The sequence below is a fragment of the Schistocerca gregaria genome, chromosome 8 (assembly GCF_023897955.1).
Source record: "Schistocerca gregaria isolate iqSchGreg1 chromosome 8, iqSchGreg1.2, whole genome shotgun sequence".
Lineage (NCBI taxonomy): Eukaryota > Metazoa > Arthropoda > Insecta > Orthoptera > Acrididae > Schistocerca > Schistocerca gregaria.
In genome coordinates, this window is record NC_064927.1 from 16880558 (window position 1) to 16900000 (window position 19443).

The following is a 19443-nucleotide window of genomic DNA, read 5'->3' on the forward strand; positions in this document are numbered from 1 at the left end:
ACAACTTGCAGAGCTAGTGGCGTCAAAATTAACACTCATACTTGATGTGACTCAAAAGGCGAACGAGTTACTTTCCGACGTTGTTTTAGATGTGCAAGTGCCAGTGGAAACTCGCGGTGACGGCACTCTGCCGACCATTTCGCTAGTTAACACCGGTCTTGTAGTGTGTGTTTCAAGCTCAAGAGCATCTCCAAGCAGAAAATGGTCAACAGCAACATTCAGACGGTTTCGTACTGCTCAAATGCTACATTAAAACGGTATGTTTCTTTTTCAGAACTGATAAAACACGAGCGTGACAGCATTCGAACCTGTAATTTTCAGATCCGAAGTCCGACGCCTTATCCATTAGGCCACACAGTCACCGAGGACCAAGTGCAACTTGTATATGACTCATCTCTAAACGCTCACACCCCTGATAATTTGTGTTTTCGTTCTACACAGCCGCTGCCCTTGCTCTTTCCCACCCTTTCGTTACATTCAACTTCTTCCGTGACCGACAAAATATAGACTGCGAAACAAGACCACACACTTTGTGCATACGGAATCGAAGGCAGGGCGTGCCTCGCCGCATTTGCCACGATGGCCATTTGCTACTTCTGTAGAAGTGGCGGCGACGACGACGACGACGACGACGACGACGACAACGACTACGACCGCGAGAGGCTGTGACATATGTGACAAATACATCTATAAAATGTAATTCAGACTGCCTCGTCCCACCTTATGCTGAACGGCTTTGGCAAAGGCTTTATCTGCGCCATTCGCCTTAATCACATCTGAGTGTAATTCTTAATAAAAGGCATGTCGCTAATTGTTCGTCATCACAGATACTGTTTGCTATACGGCCACGACGCGCAACTGATTTCCAAAATTCGACTTCTTCCTTTGAGGATGGAACTCACGACCCTTGGTTTACTAGTCCAGTGCTCTACCACTGAACTAAAGGGGCACGGCCTAGCGGTACTTTTGCGTACTTCGTCCTTACGGTCGTCTGGATCATCAGACTTCAGCTGACAACAATTCATATTACCGACTAATATTTGCAGCTATGGCGACCCATTACTGCTTGGCTACACATCTGACACGTAACCGATGTCCTCTCCAAACAACAACACTTGCATTTCAGAACATATCTTTCACACATGTCTACAAAATCACCTTCACCTTCAAATACAGTTTCCTTGCGACTGACAGAGACGTAGGCAAAGTTTAAAGTTGCTATTTCCATTACATCACGTTAATCAGAAAAACGGTAATTTACATCTGCAGCGGAACAAAGTTCCGTTCCGCCCAGCGTGGGGCTCGAACCCACGACCCTGAGATTTAGAGTCTCACGCCCTACCGACTGAGCTAGCCGGGCTGCCTCGCTGAATACTTGCCGGGCAGCACGTCACAGAGTACTCGTTTGGGTTGGGTGGTCCCATACAGAATCTCTCCATGCTGCCTAATGTTTTCCTAACGTCCCACTCGTCACGTACTTCACTTTTATTTCATAATCATTTCTGAGAGGTAAAGGAATTGCATGACAACCTGCAGAGCTAGTGGCGTCAAAATTAACACTCATACTTGATGTGACTCAAAAGGCGAACGAGTTACTTTCCGACGTTGTTTTAGATGTGCAAGTGCCAGTGGAAACTCGCGGTGACGGCACTCTGCCGACCATTTCGCTAGTTATCACCGGTCTTGTAGTGTGTGTTTCAAGCTCAAGAGCATCTCCAAGCAGAAAATGGTCAACAGCAACATTCAGACGGTTTCGTACTGCTCAAATGCTACATTAAAACGGTATGTTTCTTTTTCAGAACTGATAAAACACGAGCGTGACAGCATTCGAACCTGTAATCTTCAGATCCGAAGTCCGACGCCTTATCCATTTTTTTTTTTTTTTTTTTACCCACGCGTGCAGAGCACATTGAATTAGCAGTCCAACGCCTTAACCACTTTTTTTTGTTTTTTTTTTGTTTTATTGCCCAAGCTCTGCAAGCGCACCGCGACCACGCCGCTTTTTTTTTTTTTTTTTTTTTTGTGTTATTGCGGCCACAACGCAATGTCCTAACCACTTTTTTTTTTTTTTTAGTCCGACGCCTTATCCATTTTTTTTTTTTTTTAAGTTTGGCAGCATGAGGCAGGCGGAGGCAAAGCGGGCAGGGGTCAAAATCTTGAGGCCTGGCCGCGATGTCTCCACCCAGTCCTGTTGCTGAGGCGTGTCTTTATCATAGTTTTCAATATGAAATTTTACATCTTGTGTATACGTAGATATATGCTGCTTTGCCTTCGAAATCCTGAACTAAAAGATGCTTCATTTGAAACAAAAAATTTATGTCATGCCGAGGCAATAGAGATTGAAGGTTATAGCTTTAGTGCTTTTTTTTTTTTTTTTTTTTTTTTTTTCTCATCCACTGCTTCTCGGCAACCTAGCATACTTCTTTGTAATATATAATAAAGTTGTAGGAAGTAGTGGACCCTGAACCTGTATATTATTTTTTTTTTAATTTCTGTTTAGTTTTTTAATTGTTATTATTATTATTTTTGTTTGTTTGTTATTTTTTTATTGTAAAAGAAAAATCTTCATGGAATGTGAAGAAGGAATTTTATGTTAAGGCACTAATTCCATAGCCTCCTTTCCTTCTTGAGATTAATAATAATAATAAAAAAGTATGTTCCCTTCCATGGAAACAAATGAGACTTCCTTCTCAGTCATAAAATGAATGTATAAGAAAACAATTTATCTTTAACCCTGCGATACTGGCTTTCGGCTTCGGCTTCTTCTGTGCAATAAACAAAATAGCCTTCTTTGCCAGCAGAGGATAAGTGATTGTAATATGAAACTGTAAAATTGTACTTCTCCCCAATTGTTTTTGTTTAAGCGTCGTTGCGCTTAAATAAACGATTTTTGTTTATCTCGTTGGCTTGTCAACCAATGCCCAGTCGCTCGAATACAATTTTCAGCATATTGCCGTAGTTTTTCTTGTGGTCTTTATATTTCAGGGCGTTATAAAAAGCACACTTCAAGTACATGTAAAAATCAGTGGAATTGTCATTTCCCAGGTGATTAATTACGTAATTCACATAGTGTCCCATTAACCAATGGACCGAGTTGTTTTTTGCTGCTGGAAAATAGCAAGTCTGAGGCCTGAGGAATGTAACAGGGGGAAAATTTTCCACCGAAGATCTCGTAAGAAAAGCCAGTTGTTCCCTAATCCAATTACAGAGTTGTAGATTGCCACCGCACGTGAATCTGTGCACTAACGTGTCGATCAATTTACATTTGAGACATAGGTTCGTGTCGCTAACGCCGATTGCATGTAACCTTTCATTGGTGCTTACGGTCTCATTCACTGTTTTATACCACGCTGACTTGACGTCCGATGGTAGACCACGCATATTAATATTTTTCCATATGGCGTCCCAATCAGTGTGTGGGTATTTACTTTCCAATTTGTTTCTCCCCTCCATTTTCTTTCGATGGCACAGAATATCGCGGGCCGTGATCCGTCGTGAGTTGATGATGACACCGCCGAGATAGCTGAATTCCACAAAATATACACGAACGTACTGGAGCCGGTTATGTATTTTTTGCACATTCACCGGCGCCTGTAAACTGGCAGGCCTGACAACTTCAAATAATTTAGTTGTAATGCTATCAGCGTGGTCGCTAAGGATAGTGGCGGTCCTTTTTATAAAAAGCGCAGACGCCTTATTTCTGATGTCAACTAACCCCAAACCTCCATTCCTGGGATCTAAGGTCGCAGTTTTTGCGTCGACTCTGAATATATCCCCTCTCCAAAGATAGCTGGCAACGGTAGACATTATCTTTTTTCCAATCATTTTCGGTAGTGGGAAGATCTGTGCTATAAAGTAACTCCTGGAGAGAATGCAGTGGTTAATGAAAATCACCCTCTGAACTTGGTTCATGTTACGGTGGAGGTTTTCTCTTGTTGTTCCAAGAAGTTGTCCCGACGTGTTTCTCCAATTGATAGCTGCCATTTTTAACGGACAAGGTGTCAGTGTTATTCCTAGTGCTTTGCATTGGGTGACCATTGTGGCCCAGGCTAAGGTGGTATGTTGAAAACCCCGCAGGTTTAGGAGTTTGCTTTTGTTTGCGTTGACACCTGCTCCGGAGACTCTACAGTACTTTTTAATTAGCGTGTCCAATTTCAAAATGTCGTCGGGATTTCGCAGGACGACTCCGACATCATCGGCATAGGCGTTTATGACTGTTCGGTGACCAGATAATGTGATGCCAGTTAGAGTGGCATGAACACTGCGGAGGAAAGGTTCTAATGAAAGCACGAATAGGAACATGGAGAGGGGGCTTCCTTGAGGAACGCCGCGCCTGATCTGAATCTGCTTTGTCCTCTGGCAGTTAACTGATATACAAGCGCTGATGCCTGTTGCAACATTTCTGATCACACTTACGACTCGCTCATTAAAACCTATTTTGTTCAGTGTGGCACTAAGGAATCTATGATCCACACGATCAAATGCTTTCTGGAAGTCAATAAACATGATAGCACATTTTATGGTGGTCACAGCAGTGATTGCAATTATATCTCTATATTCAGCTATGCTTTTGAAAATGCTCTTGGTAGGCACACAGGACTGGTATGGACTTACTATCTTTTTGGCCAACTGTGAGAGTCTGTTGTTTAAAATTCTGCCGATGATTTTATAATCGGAGTTTAACAGGGAGATAGGACGAAAGTTGTTGAGGTTTCTTTTTGCAGCATTTTTTGGGATTAGTACTATTGTGCTCTCTTTAAAAACAGCAGGTAAATGCTTTCCCTGAAGCACCTCGTTCGTCATTCGGGTAAACATGTCACCAATCAGTGGCCAGTATCGTTTATAAAATTCAACAGGCAAACCATCCGGTCCCGGCGATTTCCTCAGAGGAGATTTGCAGATGATTCTGTGGATATCTTCGTTAGTACACTCAACGAGAAGGTCTTCGTTTTCCTCGTCCGAGACCTGTGGAGCTATGAAATTAAGGAACTCATCGAAGGACTCTTCACATACCGGGTTGGCAGTGTATAGGTCTTCGTAATATTTGTGCACTGCATTGACGATGTCTCTCTGAGTCGTGAGTGTCTCGCCAGTTTCAGACTGAAGTCCATCAATGAAGGTGCGTCTCCTGTTTCTTTCGTGCTTCAGTAGATGGTACAAGGAAGCATGTTCATCCTCCACGACTGTCTTAGCCTTGGATTTTAATTTCAGACCCTCCATCTGCTGTCTTTTAAGACTGAGCAATTTGGCCTTAGTTTGCTTGATATCTGCCAGACGGACGTTGGAAGTGTTTGCCTGCTCATATAAATTTCGCAGCATGGTATAATAAAATTCTATGGAATTTTTCAAGTCTTTCGATCGTTGTACACTATACTGGATGAGAACTTTTCTCAGTTTAGGCTTTGCCCTGTTGCACCACCAGTCTAGTACTGAGACGTGTCTATCTGCAGAGCGGAGGCACAATGCCCACGCTTCTGTCAAACTTTCTTCTAATCCGTCGTCCTGCATCAGTGACGTATTAAGGTGCCATGAACTTCTAAAACGGCGAGTGGGTTGCGCAGTAAGGTTGATGGAAGCTAGCACGGAGCTATGATCAGAAAAGTAAACTGGAATCGTCTCTGCTTTAATGAAGGAGCTAACTAGACTTTGCGATATGTAGAGTCTGTCGATCCTGCTACGTGAGTGAGGACCTAGGAATGTAAATGCCACAAATGTGGGATACATTAGTTCCCAAGCATCTTTAAGCTGTAAAACAGTGACGAAACGCTTCAGTTCATTGCAGTTATTAAAATTCGGAAACTGGTCTTTCTTATTTATCACACAATTAAAATCACCGCCTATTATAAGATCTTTTGGGTTTTTCCGTAATAAATAAATGATTTCTTCTTTATAGAACTGTGCTCTTTCCATTCTATTGGATGTGCCAGAAGGGGCATACAGATTGATAAGGGTAGAACCAAAGACTTTTATACCTATCGCTCTGCCGGAGTCCAACCTCTCGATATCCGAGACAGGAATCCCCTCCCTGACTAAAATTGCTGTACCGACGTTGGTGTCAAGTGAGGCATTTAAAATCGCCAAATATCCAGGCACTGTAAGATTAGTCAGCACTACTTCCTGTAGTAAAGCAATGTCCGTCCCTGACTCATATAAATAATCCTTGAGCGCTGTAACTTTAGTCACGGATGTAATCCTGTTAATATTGATAGTCGTAATTGTATATGCCTGGGACATTTAGTTTGCATAAGAAGTAAATAAGTGGTTAAAAAGATAACAAAATATTAATAAAAAAAAAGAAAAGAGATGTGCAGCTTCTAGAAGGGAGAAACGACTCCGCTTAAACAAACATCTAAAAGAATAGTCAGTATTTGAAGCTCGGTAAACACTTCATCTGGTTCCTCTGAAATATGACTAAGACAGTAGTACAATTAGAAATGAAACTGGTTCAACAAAATCCTTTTTTTTTTTTCATCTTACAGCCTCATTTTGGTGCAGGATTCCGAACATCTCGGGTTTTAGTTTTACCGAGGGGCTTTGCATCACTAATGTCACTTGAAGGTATCTCCTTAGGTCTTTCCGTGATGATTTCATACAAGACGTTCTTGGCCGTCGCTTCCTCTTGTGCTGGTTGTTGTTTGCTTTGGTTACGGGAAGCTTTGAGAGTAGGTTGCGGTTTGAGTCGGCGTCTTCGGACATCTTGGTTCAACGCGCCGTCATTCGGATTGTCTATCTTTACCACCGTTGTGACCGAAGCTGCCTCAACAGCGTCCTTTTTACGAGTGCCATTTCCTTGTTCTTCCGTCACTTGCTCCAGAGCACTGACTGAGTCGGCGGTTTGTGGGTCTGTAAGTTCTTGAGTTGGGTTCCGCTCCGTCACCTCTTGTGCTTCGGAGTGCGCCTCTTCCGTCTCCGCGACAATCGTTACTGCGTCCCCTCCGTGGACCGTCTGTACCTGTTCAGCCGCCGACAGCGGCCGGGTTGCCTCAGCGGCTGTCGTCACGTCAATACATGTACTGTTTGTTTCCTCGAGCACATCCGCATTACACTGCTTCTGCTTGCGGGTGGAAGGCGAATTACGGGCGGACTCGCCGTCCGAGCCGTCATCGGTCGTTTCCAACGGTCGCTTCTTAGTCTGGAGATCGCAATCGGGAACAGAAGGGTGTGATGTAATGACGCTCAGGGGAGGGAACTCCGTAGTAGTTATGGCGGGCACTGCAGAAGTACATGCACCACTGTCGTTAACCGAAAGAAGGGAAGTGCTATTTGGTAAGACATCGCTGAGGGTCAGTTTTTGACGCTGTGTTAGATTGTTCCGAAGAACAAAAACACGGCGCGGACAATCTTGTCGGAAATGACCTGTCTCATTGCAAATATTGCACGTGCGCTCCTGACCAGAATACACAACATGTGCTTTATGGCCTGCAACGGATATATGGGACGGAATGTTGGCTTTCACCTCCATTTCAACGGATCTAATGCCATTAAAACACTGTATCTTGTATAGCTTCGACCATCTTTCGTTATAGATAGATTTAACTTCGCCATATTTAGATAGAGCGTCCTTGATCAACTGATTATCAATTTCAATTGGAACATCCAAAATCCTGACATTGGTGTACATGATATCAGCTTTTCGTACAGAGACATTACTTTTTGAACCGTCTCGATGAACAAATTCGACGGAATTACCCCATTTTGCAAGCAACTTATCGACTGTCACTGAGTTCAGAAATTTAACAAAAACACAGTATTTTTCAGCATCTAATTGCGTGGTATGAACAGAGTCAGAATTTATACCGATTACCTCAGTCAGCCAATCGTGGATTTCCAGCGCAGTGGGTTGGACCGGCCGTGTTTCTTTCTCGAACGAGAAGACTAAAGTATTCTTCCTGACGGTGTCAGACATGGTCGTCGGTTCCGACGAAATTCCGGCAACAACCGAACTTGCGGCGAAGCACGAAACGTGGAACGGACGAAAGCACTATAAAAACACTTATCAGAGACACCACTCAAAAAATAACAGCGAAAATGTACAGCTAACTTCACGTAAACACCAAACACCGGCGATAGCGCTAACGTACGCGGAGTAAACAACAAGCACGTCCGACCGCGGCGACGGCTAAAGCCAGAATGCGCACTCGGCCACCTCGTCTGCTGGAACTACGCCATTAGGCCACACAGTCACTGACGACCAAGTGCAACTTGTATATGACTCATCTCGAAACGCTCACACCCCTGATAATTTGTGTTTTCGTTCTACACAGCCGCTGCCCTTGCTCTTTCCCACCCATTCGTTACATTCAACTTCTTACGTGACCTACCAAATATAGACTGCGAAACAAGACCACACACTTTGTGCATACGGACTCGAAGGCAGGGCATGCCTCGCCGCATTTGCCACGATGGCCATTTGCTACTTCTGCAGAAGCGGCGGCGGCGGCGACGACGACGACGACGACGACGACTACGACAGCGAGAGGCTCTCACATATGTGAGAAATACATCTATAAAATGTAATTCAGACTGCCTCGTCCCACCTTATGCTGTACCGCTTTGGCAAAGGCTTTATCTGCGCCATTCGCCTTAATCGCATCTGAGAGTAATTCTTAATAAAAGGCATGTCGCTAATTGTTCGTCATCACAGATACTGTTTGCTATACGGCAACGACGCGCAACTGATTTCCAAAATTCGACTTCTTCCTTTGAGGATGCAACTCACAACCCTTGGTTTACCAGTCCATCGCTCTACCACTGAGCTAAAGAGGCGCTGCCTGGCGGTACTTTTGCGTACTTCGTCCTTACGGTCGTCTGGATCATCAGACTTCAGCTGACAACACTTCATATTACCGACTAATATTTGCAGCTATGGCGACCCATTACTGCTTGGCTACACATCTGACACGTAACCGATGTCCTCTCCAAACAACAACACTTGCATTTCAGAACATGTCTTTCACACATGTCTACAAAATCAACTTCACCTTCAAATACAGTTTCCTTGCGACTGACAGAGACGTAGGCAAAGTTTAAAGTTGCTATTTCCATTACATCACGTTAATCAGAAAAACGGTAATTTACATCTGCAGCGGAACAAAATTCCGTTCCGCCCAGCGTGGGGCTCGAACCCACGACCGTGAGATTAAGAGTCTCATGCTCTACTGACTGAGCTAGCTGGGCTGCTTCGGTAAATACTTGCCGGGTAGCACGTCACACATTACTCGTTTGGGTTGGGTGGTCCCATGCAGAATCTCTCCATGCTGCCTAATGTTTTCCTAACGCCACACTCGTCACGTACTTCACTTTTATTTCATAATCATTTCTGAGAGGTAAAGGAATTGCATGACAACTTGCAGAGCTAGTGGCGTCAAAATTAACACTCATACTTGATGTGACTCAAAAGGCGAACGAGTTACTTTCCGACGTTGTTTTAGATGTGCAAGTGCCAGTGGAAACTCGCGGTGACGGCACTCTGCAGACCATTTCGCTAGTTAAACACCGGTCTTGTAGTGTGTGTTTCAAGCTCAAGAGCATCTCCAAGCAGAAAATGGTCAACAGCAACATTCAGACGGTTTCGTACTGCTCAAATGCTACATTAAAACGGTATGTTTCTTTTTCAGAACTGATAAAACACGAGCGTGACAGCATTCGAACCTGTAATTTTCAGATCCGAAGTCCGACGCCTTATCCATTAGGCCACACAGTCACGGAGGACCAAGTGCAACTTGTATATGACTCATCTCTAAACGCTCACACCCCTGATAATTTGTGTTTTCGTTCTACACAGCCGCTGCCCTTGCTCTTTCCCACCCTTTCGTTACATTCAACTTCTTCCGTGACCGACAAAATATAGACTGCGAAACAAGACCACACACTTTGTGCATACGGAATCGAAGGCAGGGCGTGCCTCGCCGCATTTGCCACGATGGCCATTTGCTACTTCTGTAGAAGTGGCGGCGACGACGACGACGACGACGACGACGACAACGACTACGACCGCGAGAGGCTGTGACATATGTGACAAATACATCTATAAAATGTAATTCAGACTGCCTCGTCCCACCTTATGCTGAACCGCTTTGGCAAAGGCTTTATCTGCGCCATTCGCCTTAATCACATCTGAGTGTAATTCTTAATAAAAGGCATGTCGCTAATTGTTCGTCATCACAGATACTGTTTGCTATACGGCCACGACGCGCAACTGATTTCCAAAATTCGACTTCTTCCTTTGAGGATGGAACTCACGACCCTTGGTTTACTAGTCCAGTGCTCTACCACTGAACTAAAGGGGCGCGGCCTAGCGGTACTTTTGCATACTTCGTCCTTACGGTCGTCTGGATCATCAGACTTCAGCTGACAACGCTTCATATTACCGACTAATATTTGCAGCTATGGCGACCCATTACTGCTTGGCTACACATCTGACACGTAACCGATGTCCTCTCCAAACAACAACACTTGCATTTCAGAACATGTCTTTCACACATGTCTACAAAATCAACTTCACCTTCAAATACAGTTTCCTTGCGACTGACAGAGACGTAGGCAAAGTTTAAAGTTGCTATTTCCATTACATCACGTTAATCAGAAAAACGGTAATTTACATCTGCAGCGGAACAAAATTCCGTTCCGCCCAGCGTGGGGCTCGAACCCACGACCGTGAAATTAAGAGTCTCATGCTCTACTGACTGAGCTAGCTGGGCTGCTTCGGTAAATACTTGCCGGTAGCACGTCACACATTACTCGTTTGGGTTGGGTGGTCCCATGCAGAATCTCTCCATGCTGCCTAATGTTTTCCTAACGCCACACTCGTCACGTACGTCACTTTTATTTCATAATCATTTCTGAGAGGTAAAGGAATTGCATGACAACTTGCAGAGCTAGTGGCGTCAAAATTAACACTCATACTTGATGTGACTCAAAAGGCGAACGAGTTACTTTCCGACGTTGTTTTAGATGTGCAAGTGCCAGTGGAAACTCGCGGTGACGGCACTCTGCCGACCATTTCGCTAGTTAAACACCGGTCTTGTAGTGTGTGTTTCAAGCTCAAGAGCATCTCCAAGCAGAAAATGGTCAACAGCAACATTCAGACGGTTTCGTACTGCTCAAATGCTACATTAAAACGGTATGTTTCTTTTTCAGAACTGATAAAACACGAGCGTGACAGCATTCGAACCTGTAATTTTCAGATCCGAAGTCCGACGCCTTATCCATTAGGCCACACAGTCACGGAGGACCAAGTGCAACTTGTATATGACTCATCTCTAAACGCTCACACCCCTGATAATTTGTGTTTTCGTTCTACACAGCCGCTGCCCTTGCTCTTTCCCACCCTTTCGTTACATTCAACTTCTTCCGTGACCGACAAAATATAGACTGCGAAACAAGACCACACACTTTGTGCATACGGAATCGAAGGCAGGGCGTGCCTCGCCGCATTTGCCACGATGGCCATTTGCTACTTCTGTAGAAGTGGCGGCGACGACGACGACGACGACGACGACGACGACGACAACGACTACGACCGCGAGAGGCTGTGACATATGTGACAAATACATCTATAAAATGTAATTCAGACTGCCTCGTCCCACCTTATGCTGAACCGCTTTGGCAAAGGCTTTATCTGCGCCATTCGCCTTAATCACATCTGAGTGTAATTCTTAATAAAAGGCATGTCGCTAATTGTTCGTCATCACAGATACTGTTTGCTATACGGCCACGACGCGCAACTGATTTCCAAAATTCGACTTCTTCCTTTGAGGATGGAACTCACGACCCTTGGTTTACTAGTCCAGTGCTCTACCACTGAACTAAAGGGGCGCGGCCTAGCGGTACTTTTGCGTACTTCGTCCTTACGGTCGTCTGGATCATCAGACTTCAGCTGACAACAATTCATATTACCGACTAATATTTGCAGCTATGGCGACCCATTACTGCTTGGCTACACATCTGACACGTAACCGATGTCCTCTCCAAACAACAACACTTGCATTTCAGAACATATCTTTCACACATGTCTACAAAATCACCTTCACCTTCAAATACAGTTTCCTTGCGACTGACAGAGACGTAGGCAAAGTTTAAAGTTGCTATTTCCATTACATCACGTTAATCAGAAAAACGGTAATTTACATCTGCAGCGGAACAAAGTTCCGTTCCGCCCAGCGTGGGGCTCGAACCCACGACCCTGAGATTTAGAGTCTCATGCCCTACCGACTGAGCTAGCCGGGCTGCCTCGCTGAATACTTGCCGGGCAGCACGTCACAGACTACTCGTTTGGGTTGGGTGGTCCCATACAGAATCTCTCCATGCTGCCTAATGTTTTCCTAACGTCCCACTCGTCACGTACTTCACTTTTATTTCATAATCATTTCTGAGAGGTAAAGGAATTGCATGACAACCTGCAGAGCTAGTGGCGTCAAAATTAACACTCATACTTGATGTGACTCAAAAGGCGAACGAGTTACTTTCCGACGTTGTTTTAGATGTGCAAGTGCCAGTGGAAACTCGCGGTGACGGCACTCTGCCGACCATTTCGCTAGTTATCACCGGTCTTGTAGTGTGTGTTTCAAGCTCAAGAGCATCTCCAAGCAGAAAATGGTCAACAGCAACATTCAGACGGTTTCGTACTGCTCAAATGCTACATTAAAACGGTATGTTTCTTTTTCAGAACTGATAAAACACGAGCGTGACAGCATTCGAACCTGTAATCTTCAGATCCGAAGTCCGACGCCTTATCCATTAGGCCACACAGTCACTGACGACCAAGTGCAACTTGTATATGACTCATCTCGAAACGCTCACACCCCTGATAATTTGTGTTTTCGTTCTACACAGCCGCTGCCCTTGCTCTTTCCCACCCATTCGTTACATTCAACTTCTTACGTGACCTACCAAATATAGACTGCGAAACAAGACCACACACTTTGTGCATACGGACTCGAAGGCAGGGCATGCCTCGCCGCATTTGCCACGATGGCCATTTGCTACTTCTGCAGAAGCGGCGGCGGCGGCGACGACGACGACGACGACGACGACGACGACGACGACGACGACGACGACGACGACGACAGCGAGAGGCTCTCACATATGTGAGAAATACATCTATAAAATGTAATTCAGACTGCCTCGTCCCACCTTATGCTGTACCGCTTTGGCAAAGGCTTTATCTGCGCCATTCGCCTTAATCGCATCTGAGAGTAATTCTTAATAAAAGGCATGTCGCTAATTGTTCGTCATCACAGATACTGTTTGCTATACGGCCACGACGCGCAACTGATTTCCAAAATTCGTCTTCTTCCTTTGAGGATGGAACTCACGACCCTTGGTTTACTAGTCCAGTGCTCTACCACTGAACTAAAGGGGCGCGGCCTAGCGGTACTTTTGCATACTTCGTCCTTACGGTCGTCTGGATCATCAGACTTCAGCTGACAACGCTTCATATTACCGACTAATATTTGCAGCTATGGCGACCCATTACTGCTTGGCTACACATCTGACACGTAACCGATGTCCTCTCCAAACAACAACACTTGCATTTCAGAACATGTCTTTCACACATGTCTACAAAATCAACTTCACCTTCAAATACAGTTTCCTTGCGACTGACAGAGACGTAGGCAAAGTTTAAAGTTGCTATTTCCATTACATCACGTTAATCAGAAAAACGGTAATTTACATCTGCAGCGGAACAAAATTCCGTTCCGCCCAGCGTGGGGCTCGAACCCACGACCGTGAAATTAAGAGTCTCATGCTCTACTGACTGAGCTAGCTGGGCTGCTTCGGTAAATACTTGCCGGTAGCACGTCACACATTACTCGTTTGGGTTGGGTGGTCCCATGCAGAATCTCTCCATGCTGCCTAATGTTTTCCTAACGCCACACTCGTCACGTACTTCACTTTTATTTCATAATCATTTCTGAGAGGTAAAGGAATTGCATGACAACTTGCAGAGCTAGTGGCGTCAAAATTAACACTCATACTTGATGTGACTCAAAAGGCGAACGAGTTACTTTCCGACGTTGTTTTAGATGTGCAAGTGCCAGTGGAAACTCGCGGTGACGGCACTCTGCCGACCATTTCGCTAGTTAAACACCGGTCTTGTAGTGTGTGTTTCAAGCTCAAGAGCATCTCCAAGCAGAAAATGGTCAACAGCAACATTCAGACGGTTTCGTACTGCTCAAATGCTACATTAAAACGGTATGTTTCTTTTTCAGAACTGATAAAACACGAGCGTGACAGCATTCGAACCTGTAATTTTCAGATCCGAAGTCCGACGCCTTATCCATTAGGCCACACAGTCACGGAGGACCAAGTGCAACTTGTATATGACTCATCTCTAAACGCTCACACCCCTGATAATTTGTGTTTTCGTTCTACACAGCCGCTGCCCTTGCTCTTTCCCACCCTTTCGTTACATTCAACTTCTTCCGTGACCGACAAAATATAGACTGCGAAACAAGACCACACACTTTGTGCATACGGAATCGAAGGCAGGGCGTGCCTCGCCGCATTTGCCACGATGGCCATTTGCTACTTCTGTAGAAGTGGCGGCGACGACGACGACGACGACGACGACGACAACGACTACGACCGCGAGAGGCTGTGACATATGTGACAAATACATCTATAAAATGTAATTCAGACTGCCTCGTCCCACCTTATGCTGAACCGCTTTGGCAAAGGCTTTATCTGCGCCATTCGCCTTAATCACATCTGAGTGTAATTCTTAATAAAAGGCATGTCGCTAATTGTTCGTCATCACAGATACTGTTTGCTATACGGCCACGACGCGCAACTGATTTCCAAAATTCGACTTCTTCCTTTGAGGATGGAACTCACGACCCTTGGTTTACTAGTCCAGTGCTCTACCACTGAACTAAAGGGGCGCGGCCTAGCGGTACTTTTGCGTACTTCGTCCTTACGGTCGTCTGGATCATCAGACTTCAGCTGACAACAATTCATATTACCGACTAATATTTGCAGCTATGGCGACCCATTACTGCTTGGCTACACATCTGACACGTAACCGATGTCCTCTCCAAACAACAACACTTGCATTTCAGAACATATCTTTCACACATGTCTACAAAATCACCTTCACCTTCAAATACAGTTTCCTTGCGACTGACAGAGACGTAGGCAAAGTTTAAAGTTGCTATTTCCATTACATCACGTTAATCAGAAAAACGGTAATTTACATCTGCAGCGGAACAAAGTTCCGTTCCGCCCAGCGTGGGGCTCGAACCCACGACCCTGAGATTTAGAGTCTCATGCCCTACCGACTGAGCTAGCCGGGCTGCCTCGCTGAATACTTGCCGGGCAGCACGTCACAGACTACTCGTTTGGGTTGGGTGGTCCCATACAGAATCTCTCCATGCTGCCTAATGTTTTCCTAACGTCCCACTCGTCACGTACTTCACTTTTATTTCATAATCATTTCTGAGAGGTAAAGGAATTGCATGACAACCTGCAGAGCTAGTGGCGTCAAAATTAACACTCATACTTGATGTGACTCAAAAGGCGAACGAGTTACTTTCCGACGTTGTTTTAGATGTGCAAGTGCCAGTGGAAACTCGCGGTGACGGCACTCTGCCGACCATTTCGCTAGTTATCACCGGTCTTGTAGTGTGTGTTTCAAGCTCAAGAGCATCTCCAAGCAGAAAATGGTCAACAGCAACATTCAGACGGTTTCGTACTGCTCAAATGCTACATTAAAACGGTATGTTTCTTTTTCAGAACTGATAAAACACGAGCGTGACAGCATTCGAACCTGTAATCTTCAGATCCGAAGTCCGACGCCTTATCCATTAGGCCACACAGTCACTGACGACCAAGTGCAACTTGTATATGACTCATCTCGAAACGCTCACACCCCTGATAATTTGTGTTTTCGTTCTACACAGCCGCTGCCCTTGCTCTTTCCCACCCATTCGTTACATTCAACTTCTTACGTGACCTACCAAATATAGACTGCGAAACAAGACCACACACTTTGTGCATACGGACTCGAAGGCAGGGCATGCCTCGCCGCATTTGCCACGATGGCCATTTGCTACTTCTGCAGAAGCGGCGGCGGCGGCGGCGACGACGACGACGACGACGACGACGACAGCGAGAGGCTCTCACATATGTGAGAAATACATCTATAAAATGTAATTCAGACTGCCTCGTCCCACCTTATGCTGTACCGCTTTTTTTTTTTTTTTTTTTTTCCTTTATTGTGATTTTAATACCTGTGACAAACAGGTAGGCCGGCAGCGGACCAAGTATGCCGCTCTTCGGCCTCAGAGTATACACAGAACAGAGATGAGTGAGATATAAAAACAATCAAGACGGCGGGGTACAAACAGTAGACAAAACAGAGTTAAAACGGAGTCGGTCACGTGCGTAGCACAATGGATAAAAGCGGAGAAACACGGTGCACAAACGCAGATGGCAGATGGCCACACGTGAACCAGCGGAGCACAAACGACGAAACACAAACACACTGCAGGAGAGTCGAGGCACAAACACATGCGATGGTCTTCGGCGTAGGACGATGAAAGTAACTGATGGAAGACAGCAGAGTCGTGGCCTGCCAAGGGGAAAAGGTGTGGGGAAGAGGAGAGAGAGGGGGAGGGGAAGATGCCAGTGGAGGAGAGGGATGGAGGAGAAGGGGGAGGGTAGGGGGAGTGGAAGCCCAAGGAGAAAGGGGAGGGGAGGGAGGGAGAGAAGGGAGAGAGGGTGCCCACAGGAAAAGGAGAGGAGAGGGAAGGTAAGGCTCAAAGTTGGTAGGAGGGGTAGATGGAGGGGAGGAGGGCATCATCAGGGAGGGGGAGTTGGCGGAAGCCACCGAGGGAGAGGGTGTGGAGGGTGTAAAGATGGAGAGCAGGTGGGATATAGGAATGCAGGCGCGGCAGCGGGTTGGGGTGGGAGAGGATGGGAGAGACAAGAGGGTGTGGAGGATCAAGCTTGCGGGAGGTGTAGAGGATCCGTAACCGTTCGAGGAAAAGGAGGAGGTGCGGGAAGGGAATCAGGTCATAGAGGATCCGCGTGGGGGAAGGGAGACGGATGCGATAGGCGAGGCGGAGCGCATGGCGTTCTAGGATCTGAATGGACTTGTAGAAGGTAGGAGGGGCAGAGATCCAGGCGGGATGAGCATAGCAAAGGATAGGACGGATGAGGGACTTGTAGGTGTAGAGGATGGTGGAAGGGTCCAGACCCCATGTACGGCCAGAAAGGAGCTTAAGGAGGCGGAGGCGGGAGCGTGCCTTGGCTTGGATCGTCCGGAGATGTGGGTTCCAGGAGAGGCGACGGTCGAGGGTGACACCAAGGTACTTGAGAGTAGGTGTGAGGGTGATGGGACGGCCATAAATAGTAAGATAGAAATCAAGGAGACGGAAGGAACGAGTGGTTTTGCCTACAATGATCGCCTGGGTCTTGGAAGGATTGACCTTGAGCAACCACTGGTTACACCAAGTGGTGAACCGGTCAAGATAGGATTGGAGAAGGTGCTGGGAGCGTTGCAGGGTGGGAGCGAGGGCAAGGAAGGCAGTGTCATCGGCGTACTGGAGAAGGTGTAGGGGAGGTGCAGGTGGAGGCATGTCTGCCGTGTAAAGGAGGTAGAGAAGAGGGGAAAGGACGGAACCTTGGGGCACACCGGCGGAGGGGTAGAAGGTGTAGGAATCAGTGTTGTGGATGGTGACATAGGAAGGACGGTGGGAAAGGAAGGAAGCGACCAGACGGACATAGTTGAGAGGAAGAGCAAAGGTTTGGAGCTTGAAAAGGAGACCGGAATGCCACACACGGTCATATGCGCGTTCGAGGTCGAGGGAAAGGAAGATGGCGGAACGACGGGAATTGAGTTGTTCGGAGAGGAGGTGAGTGAGGTGAAGGAGGAGGTCATCGGCTGAGAAGGACGGCCGAAAGCCACATTGGGTAGGGGGGAGGAGGCGGTGTTGGTGAAGGTGCTTGTGTAGGCGGCGGGTAAGAATGGATTCCAGGACCTTGCTGAAGACCGAGGTAAGGCTGATGGGACGGTAGGAGGAGACAGCGGAAGGCGGTTTGTCGGGCTTGAGGAACATCAGGATCCGGGAGGTTTTCCACAGGTCGGGGTAGTAGCCGGTGGACAGGACCACATTGTAGAGCCTGGCCAATGTGGAGAGGAAGGAGGCAGGAGCTTCACGGAGGTGACGGTAAGTAACACGATCGTGACCGGGAGCAGTGTTGCGTTTAGGGCGAAGTGTAGCAATGATATCTTGCGTGGTGATTGGGGTATTTAGTTCTGTGTGTGTGATGTTGTCCAAGTACTGGAAGCCAGGAGCAAGCGGGGGGACAGAGGTATCAGTTCGATCACGGACATCAGGAAAGAGGGAATAATCGAACTGGGGATCGTCAGGGATGGTAAGGATATCGGAGAGGTAGGAGGCGAAATGGTTGGCCTTACTAAGGGCATCAGGGAAGGGGTGGTCATCATGAAGGAGAGGGTAGTAGGGAGAGGGTTTAGATCCGGTAAGGCGGCGGAAGGCTGACCAGTACTTGGACGAGTTGATAGGTAAGGTGGCATTAAGACGGGTGCATGTCTGTCGCCAGTCCCGGCGTTTCTTTGCCGTGAGTAAGTTCCTGATGTGTCGCTGTAGTTGCCGGTGGCGTCGTAGTGTGTCCTGGTCACGTGTGTGAAGGAAGGCACGGTAGAGCCGGCGGGATTCACGCAGGAGAAGGACGGCCTGTGGGGGTAAGGTGGGGCGGTGCGGATGGATGGCAATGGTAGGGACGTGGGCCTCCACGGCCTCAGACAAGGTCTGCTGGAGAAAGGAGGCAGCCCGGGTAACGTCATCAGGTTGGTGGTAGGTGAGGGGGTGGCTATCGACCTGGAGAGCAAGGGAGTCCCGGTAGGCATTCCAGTTGGCACGGGAGTAGTCATGGACATATTTCGGGGGAGGGTCATGGCGCGGGTCGGGACGGGGGCGACGACCGTCTGATACAGTGAGGAGGACAGGGAGATGGTCACTGCCAATGGGATCAAGGACGTCCACCGCTATGCGGCCAAGCAGGGTGGGGGAGGCTAGGACGACATCGGGAGTGGTATTGGATTCAGGGCGGGTGTGTTGGGGAATTGGAAGGACGTCGCCTTGGAGGGTGGCAAGGAACCGATGCCACCGCCGTAACTGGGCGGCAGAACGACTATGGATGTTAAGGTCGGCGGCGATCACGTAGGAGGAGAAGGTACGGTCGATGTGGGAAAGGAAGTCGAAAGGAATAGGTGCAGCGGGGCGGACATAGATGGTGGCACAGGTAAGGGTAAGGCCGGGGAAGAAGAGACTAAGGATCAAGTGTTCTGTGGGGTCAGGAAGGAGGGGTTGGAGCCGGACAGGGATCTGGCGGTGGTGGCCAATGGCAACTCCGCCACGCGCTATTTGGAGTGGATTGTCAGACCGGTGAAGGAGGTAGGGCGAGGTGTGGACG

General features: G+C 47.1%; 3 non-coding genes across 3 annotated transcripts; all 3 read right to left on the minus strand.

Moving 5' to 3' along the window:
- Window positions 1–9104: 9104 nt before the first annotated feature.
- Trnak-cuu (transfer RNA lysine (anticodon CUU)) lies at window positions 9105–9177 on the minus strand. The gene has a single exon. It is a non-coding gene; the product is annotated as a tRNA-Lys (tRNA).
- A 1450-nt stretch (window positions 9178–10627) lies between these two features.
- Window positions 10628–10700, minus strand: Trnak-cuu (transfer RNA lysine (anticodon CUU)). Its single transcript has one exon. It is a non-coding gene; the product is annotated as a tRNA-Lys (tRNA).
- A 3001-nt stretch (window positions 10701–13701) lies between these two features.
- On the minus strand, window positions 13702–13774 carry Trnak-cuu (transfer RNA lysine (anticodon CUU)). Its single transcript has one exon. It is a non-coding gene; the product is annotated as a tRNA-Lys (tRNA).
- Window positions 13775–19443: the final 5669 nt, after the last annotated feature.